Source organism: Myotis davidii, unplaced genomic scaffold, assembly GCF_000327345.1.
Source record: "Myotis davidii unplaced genomic scaffold, ASM32734v1 scaffold104, whole genome shotgun sequence".
Lineage (NCBI taxonomy): Eukaryota > Metazoa > Chordata > Mammalia > Chiroptera > Vespertilionidae > Myotis > Myotis davidii.
Genome location: NW_006296625.1, coordinates 1,018,357 through 1,026,398, shown reverse-complemented (window position 1 = coordinate 1,026,398; position 8,042 = coordinate 1,018,357).

The window sequence follows — 8,042 nt, the reverse complement described above, 5'->3', positions numbered from 1 at the left end:
GCATTCATGGAACATGGCAGGCGTCCGCAGCAGGTGGCAGAGTGTGGAACATGGCAAGCATTGGCTGCGGCGGGATGGTGGAGCAGGTGAGCAGGGCACCAGACCAAGGTGGGGAGGCAGTCGCTATTATTGGGGCGAGCCTCTGGTGGTTACTGAAAATTCTTTGCTCCCATGTGCCATCCCGCTTGCACCCACTGCTGGCACCACCTGGCGCTGGCCCCAATCACTTGGTGCCATCAACGGTTGCAAGTGGCGGCTGCCAGCCCCAATCGGAGCAGGTGAGCAGGGCACCAGACCAAGGTGGGGAGGCGGTCGCTATTATTGGGGCGAGCCTCTGGTGGTTACTGAAAATTCTTTGCTCCCATGTGCCATCCCGCTTGCACCCACTGCTGGCACCACCTGGCGCTGGCCCCAATCACTTGGTGCCATCAACGGTTGCAAGTGGCGGCTGCCAGCCCCAATCGGCCCTCAGGGCTTCTCCACCTCTCCCTGCTCCTGAGGGGCAATCGGGGAAGCAGCTGCTGCCACTCACACCCACTGATGGTGCCGGCTTCGCTTACACCCGCTGCTGGAACTGGCCCCAATCGCTCATGCTGTCAGAGGATGTGAGCAGAGCCAGCACCAGCAGCATGTATGAGCAGTGGTGGGAGTGGGTTTGCACCCAGACAGGGACCTGGGGCCATGGTGAGAGGGGCCAGGCAAGGGCATGGACAAGGGGCCAAGACCCATGCCTGTGCCCATCGCAGCCTCATGGCCCACAGTTCCTTTCAAGGTGCACGAATTCGTACACTTGGCCCCTAGTAATTCTATAAAAACGCTAAATATTTCATTCTCAGCAAGAAAGTCATTATTTCAGTTGCCTAAAAGAACTTACTGAACATCTCTTACAGACATCTCATGGGTCTCACTAGGTAATCTCAGAAATGAGAAACAGGGCAATTTATAAAGGCATAAAGAGAACATGTATGTTGTGGCTGCAGTATTAAAAGACTTAAATAATGAAATTGTAAATATTTCAATATGATCTTTATGAGCATTAGAAAGTAGTCTTTTTGTGAATTCAATATCATTCTATAAATACAGAAAGAAATATTTTTTCTAAATATTTATGTTGCATACATAAAAATGGAAGAACATAGGAAGGAAATGATCTTCCCAAATACCTAATTATCATAATGAAAACATATCTAAAACTGTGAAGCTCTCCCCTAATATAGAAATTATTGATAACATTTAAAAATATAATTAACACCTTATGTTATGTGCAGTTATCAGTATTCAGAGAGATTTCAGGTAGGATTCACTAAAAACACTTATTGAAAAGTATGGCTTTGCCATATTCTTTAAGGCACACAAAAATGTGGTACAAAATATTGGTATTTCAAAGCAGCCACAAGTAAACCATTTATTGAATTTGCCCTATTTTAAAACCTTTTTTTAAGAGACAATCTCTCAGAATGAGTAGTTTTACAAGTTTCACAGGAACAGGAACTATATCAGACGTCCTCGTCCTGGGTAATTACTTCCTTTGCAAGGCCATGTACATTCCTGCAATTTAGCTGAACATTAAAGCACACATTGCAAACAGAATTGGATAAATGAAAAAAAAACAAAGTCAGACCAAGTAAAGGATTACTTAAAAATGCTGACATACATCTAAAGCACCTGAACTTTTTAGTTTATAGACTGAGCTGGCTTCTTTGCAAATGCTTCTTTGCAAGAATTTAAGTCTGTGTACCCTGGTTCTGGCCAAATATTTTTTAAGAAATGGTTTAACTAGATATGCAGAGCCCTTCTGGTTTTGTTGAATTGGTATGACATTATTCTTATCACCCCAAACTTATTATACTGGGGAAGACAGACACAACAAATAATTACAAAGCAGCATAGGGACTTGGGCCCGGGAATAGAAAATAGGGATGGCCAGGAAGCCAAGCTAAGACCAGATGGCTAGAAAGAACTTGGGCACAATGTCACCAGCCCACCACTCCCTAATCCAAAACCCTGAGGTAGCTGATTTTATCTCTCTTGTAACTTCCCATGTTGAAACTAGTGACTTCCAAGTGCAGTTGATCAAGGTTTGACTGCTGTACAACCTTCCTGGGGTGTTGGTAATGAGCAATCCCCCATCTTAATCCTCACAGTTCAGGCATGAAGATAGTTGCTAAGCAACCTCACAGAAGGAGAAAGTAGCTCCACCTGACCACCCAGAAGCCCACCTTTCAGGCAAGCCCACTTTGTCATCGCCTTATACAAGCAGCCTAGCTGAGCCAGCCTCCGAGCCAGTTCAGAGGACCTTCCATTCCTCTGTGCTGCCTCCCTTGTGCTCTACCATAAGCTTAATAAAATCTGTCTGGAAATTTCTCTGGGGTTTGTTTCCTCCTGATTTTTATCCTGGGGAATCCAAGAACCACAAAGCCAATAACAACGTGGAAGTGCAGTAATCTAGATATGCCCGGGACATGGGATCGAGAAGGAGGGCCACTCAATCTTCATCTGGATGAATAAGGGCAGAGTCTAAAAGGAAAAATTAGAGCAAGAGAAAGTGAAGAAAACTGAGGGCCAGCATGGGCAAAAACAGAGGCTGGGAAGGGCAGGACCCTACCAGCAGTTCAGGGTTCCTGGGGTGTAGTGATGCGTCATAGGGGAGAGGAGACAGAGAGAAGGCAGCTCCTGTGCATAGGTAGTGTGGTCTGCCCTGATTAAAGCTTGTCCTCGGCCTGCGGGGCTCTGGCAGTGGAGGGGGTGGGGTAGAGATGCCAACAAACCTGCACCTAAACAGATCACTGTGGTTGTGCAGAGGATGGCGGGAGGGAGAAACAAGCCAGTTAGGAGACTTTTAAATTGGGGGAGAGTTGAATAGAGTCTGAGGCAGGTCAAGAGTGACAGGGATGGAGAGGGGAAAGATGAAATATTTCTAGTACAACATTTTTAAAAGGAATCAAGACTAATTCTAAGGAGATGAAAATGCTGAACGATTGGAACAATAACTATGAATACTTTTTTAAAACTTGGACCTGCCAAAAAGTACAGCTTTATGAAGTAAAATCTTACTGTAAAATGCACCATTTCTTTTTTCAATTGCGAGGAAGTCTAGAGTAATGTATGCTCTTTGACAATGAGAATCTACCTTGTCTGTCAATGTTCTGAGTGAATGGGTCATGTGCTGAGCACCTGGGAGGACCACAGCTGAACTTATCTGATGCTGCACACAGTTCTGGGGCTGAGTTTTAAAATCTTTCCACGGAGAGTGGAATAAAACAAAAAGCGTTTTTGTTCCTTGAATTTTGAAAACATATCTTTCTCTACTTGAACCATAGCTACTTATTGCAACATTCCAAGAACTTAATACTTTTTATCACTTGCAAAAAATTACCTGTTTCATAAACCCTTCCATATATTCCTTTAAAAATATCTGTATTTCCTTCAGCTTGGCCAATAACTTAGGAATGCCCACCTTATTTCTCTTGAGCCACACTCTGACCTTCATACTGTATCTTCATTGGAAAGGCATTATTTTGTGAATATTGGCTTTCCTCTGAAAGATGTCCAAATTCAGAAGAGCAGCCCGTCCCAAAAAACCATCCATATTGTATTTGTTTTGAATTATTCTATAATTCTAATGTTCCAAATTATTCTGTAATTTCTAAAGTTCAACTTAGTTGAACATTCTCTTAATAGTGATGTGTAGGGATGTAATACAGTTTATTAACTACATCAAAAACCACCCACAATACTCTTTTATTTACCCTTTATCCCATAAAACACAAAATAACTCTTAACTATAGAATTTATAATACTGCCTATTTATAAAATTGCAAAATTTATTATTGAGATTATTTTATTTGCAAAACTTTATCACAATATTTGGCACTTGTTTTTTGGAAGTAAAACAAATTGTCTAAAACAATTTTTGTCTATTTCCAGAGAGTCTGAAGTCAGGGTAAAAAGCTTTAAACATTCTATTAGTTTTGGTTAACTTTTGTTCAACTACATAGATATAAAAAGTTTGACTGATTCTCTGGATTGCTTGTTAAATTTTCATGAATACAAAGCTTTAAGTAAGCATCCCTTTACCTTGAGCTGGTATGAATAACCTACAAAGTGCACAAAGATGCAATTTTTGCATCTTCTCAGAGTCCTTTTAGTAAGTCAGCTAAGTACAAAATTTCCCCCCATGTTTTGGTATTAAAGTCCCACCTATAACTTGTTGTTGCTCTAGGCTTCCTAAAATGAGTTGAAACATAAACTTAGTAAGCAGCAATGTAGACAGATGATAGAAGAGTGGCCAAACATCATTTGGTCCCTATCTTACAGGGTATCTGATGATTCTAGGTATATTAATACTTTTTCCTTCCCGGGTCAATTAAGTTCAGAGGAAAACCTTCGTAAAGTTTAGCTGAAGGGTAGGTTTGCTGAGCCATTCCCTATCTTTCAACCCAGCAATCTGGATGGATGCCATGGAAGACCCTCTTCTGGACATGCGCAGATCATAGGTAATGCAGATCATATAAGATTCCCAGAGGACCCTTTGCGACTCTCCCTTTGCTTTTCCTCTTAAGAGCAAAGGGATAGATAATCTTGCACCTGGTATAATTTATGTTTAAAAAATCATTTGTAAATTTTTGTTCTTTATTGTACTATTTTACTGCTATGAGTAAAATTACCTTTGACACATCTAATAACTGGCACTGTGGTTGAGAATCTCAGAATTGGATAGTGTTCTAAATGTAGAAACTCCATCTAATCTGATAAATCTTCCTTTAAAAAAAAAACTGAGTGGGAAAGAGATGAATGGGCCTGAGCAGAGCTAGAATAGTGATGGTAAGATTGGGGTTATTCATGGCAAGGTTCATTTGAAGAATCTGGACTATTTTAAACTAAAAAAAAGTAATAGCTATTTAGCTATTTGAATGTAGCTAAGGGACTGAACTCTGAAACTACAGAACTGGGTTTGCATCACAGCTTTGCCAGATGTATGAGCTGCTTGTAATTGGAATAATAATAGTAGTGCCTATCTTGCTGTCTGCTTTGATTATTAAAATATCTGATTTTGGCCCGGCCAGCATGCTCAGTGGTTGAGCATCGACCTATGAACCAGGTGGCCACAGTTCGATTCAAGGTCGGGTTTGATCCCCAGTGTGGGGCATGCAGGAGGCAGTTGATCAGTGATTCTCATCGTTGATGTTTCTATCTCTCTCTCTCCTCTCCTTCTCTCTCCCCCATTCCTCTCTGAACTCAATAAAAATATATTTAAAGAAACAAAATATCTGATTTTAATATCTTCCATTCATTGAGTGCTTACTCTGCTGTTCTAAGTGTTTTATATAAATTATCTAATTTAATTCTCAAAAAAATCTTTGAGATGTTTCTAATTGTTATATCCATTTTGCAGATGAAGAAACAGAAATAAAGAATAATTAATTGTGAATGAAAAGTAAGGTGCAGTACATGGGAAGCGTGATGTCAGAAACATATTTAATACTAGTAAATGTTAACTATTTTGCTCACAAAAGTTTAATTCAGCAATGAAAGTAACAAAGGGCACACCAATTTAAGACTACTTTTTCCCGAAATATGTTTTTTAAATTGATTTTACAAAGAGAGGAAGGGAGAGGGAGAAAGAGAGAAACATCAATCTCACCCAGTCTGGGGACCAAATCCACAATCTGGGCATGCGTTGTGACCGGGAATCAAACTGGTGACCTTTCAATGTACAGACAATGCCCAACGAACTGAGCCACACACACCACGGCCAATATAAGACTACTTAAGCATAATCTATAGAATGCTAAATTTTCAAATTGACCAAAGTTCAATTAATCATTTCATCTCAGCATAAACTGAACTAAGTAGCTAAGAATGAAAATTATGTGGCTAAAGGTTCTTAGTTAGTATTAAATAAAATTTCAACTCATCAAATTATAAATTCTTGAGATTAAAAGAGCCATTGTTTATTTTTCAGATTGCAATATTTATGTAGCTCACAATAAAGTCAGAGGTTTGGCAATCTTCTAACTCACTTGATATAAGCAGCCAAGTAATAATTAAACTCTCATTGTAAAAAGAAAATTTGACCTAAATCATTAATTTTAGATGTCAAGAGTTAAGCTAAGCAAGGACTGACTCAGCTGGCATAAATGAAGGTATTGTTTAAATTATTACCACTGGAGCAATTTGCAAATCTCTGATGGCAGTTTGTTAGCATTTAGCCACTGTTCTCATCTTCAGTCATCTTTAGTTTGAATCTGACACAGTCACAGGATAAATAATATTTCATACCACACGATAGACCTAGAGCAAAACTTTCTTGCTTCTTAATTTCTTCTAAATTTTCCAATTCTGAAATTCGTCTCAGATTCTAGTTTGTTTTGCTGCCCTCACCTGCTTTCTTTGCATATAGTTTAGAGAAAAATGTTCCAGGCATGAACATAGAATTTGTATTCCAAATTTCAGCAGAAGAAGCCACTGAAATAAACACAGCTGTGAGTTACTCGATTCTATAACCATTCTACATGGCCCTTCCTTCCTCCCCCTGCATCCCACATGCTCTCTCCTCATTTCAAATGTTGCCCAGAAATACATAATTGGTAGGATCTAGGGTACAAGTGAACATTAGGAATGGCCAGTAAAAGCAACCATTCAAATACATCTGCAGAATCAATACTCATTGAAATACCATTTCACAGGGAAAAGGTCACTCGATGATTCTTCAGTAGAATGAAAACACAAAGCTAAACCCTTCTTTAATGACCACCTGATTTATAACATAGTAGTTTTACAGAATAAGGTAAAAGACTATTTCATCATGTTCACAGTGATGAACATTATAAGATACAGAAATGAAGAATGATGCCATGACTGACTGCAACTGTGAGGTTCTGGAAAGGTGCGTAGTAGTAACCTGGTAATCCTCACTGGCAGCAGTTTATCACTCCAGTTATGGATATGTGGTATTGAAGTGCCAATCATTGTTTAGTGCTAAAACTACTATCTTTCAAACTATGGATGTTCCTTTCCTTCTCATGCAATAGATGTATTCCTGAACATCAAAAAAATAAATTTAGTATATGAGTAATATTTAAGGTACTGTGAGTGACCCTATGCAAAGGTGTTTATAATTATAAATCCTAGATCCTGTTTTACAAAACCTCAAATTTACCAAATATTTTAAGTCCTTGTTTTAATACGCCAGATTTTCTTAAAGCAAATAGCCTCTATAATACTAACTTATAGGACTTCTTGGCTTGTGAGCCACTAAGAGAGAGTATAGAGAACTGCCGCTCGGAATTGCATAAAAACATTGTATTCAAATGGCAAAGCAGATTTTGCCTTATTTATTATCCTACATCTCTTTTTGGAGAAGTATTATTTTTCTCCTGTAGTTATCTCATGCAAGCCCAATAGTTTACAACACAAATAGATTATATAAAAATTATGGTGAGTGGGGCATAAGAGAATATATTTTACTTTATAAAGTGTCTAATAGTTAAAAATATTTTTATACCTAGATTTTATCAAGTAATGATTGCACATATATTTTCAATAGTTCTTTTTTTCTAAGATTAGCATAATTTGGTTTACTGAAATGCTATTTTAATTGCTACACAGTTTTTCACTATTTGTATATTTCACTAATTAGGGACACTTCCATGTTCATTATTATAAATCACTGTTATGAAAAACTTTACATCTTTTTGCACATGTGGAGAGTTTTTTAAGATTCTACATACAAGTGAAATTTCTGGATCATAGGATGCACGTTCTCTCAAATTCACCCCATATTTCCAAATTGCTCTACTAAATATCGGTACAGATTTACTCTCTTACCAGCAGTATAGGAACCCACTTCTCTTTTCAAGTTAAAATGCATAAGAACTATATGTGTAATATGGTAAACCTCCCAGAACATTATTTTTGAATGAAACAATTTATGTGCAAGTTTAAATCCTCCAAAACAACTGTGTATGTATATATGTGCATACAAATTACATATATATGCAAATACATATAAAATGTATTTATATATATTCAGTTTATGG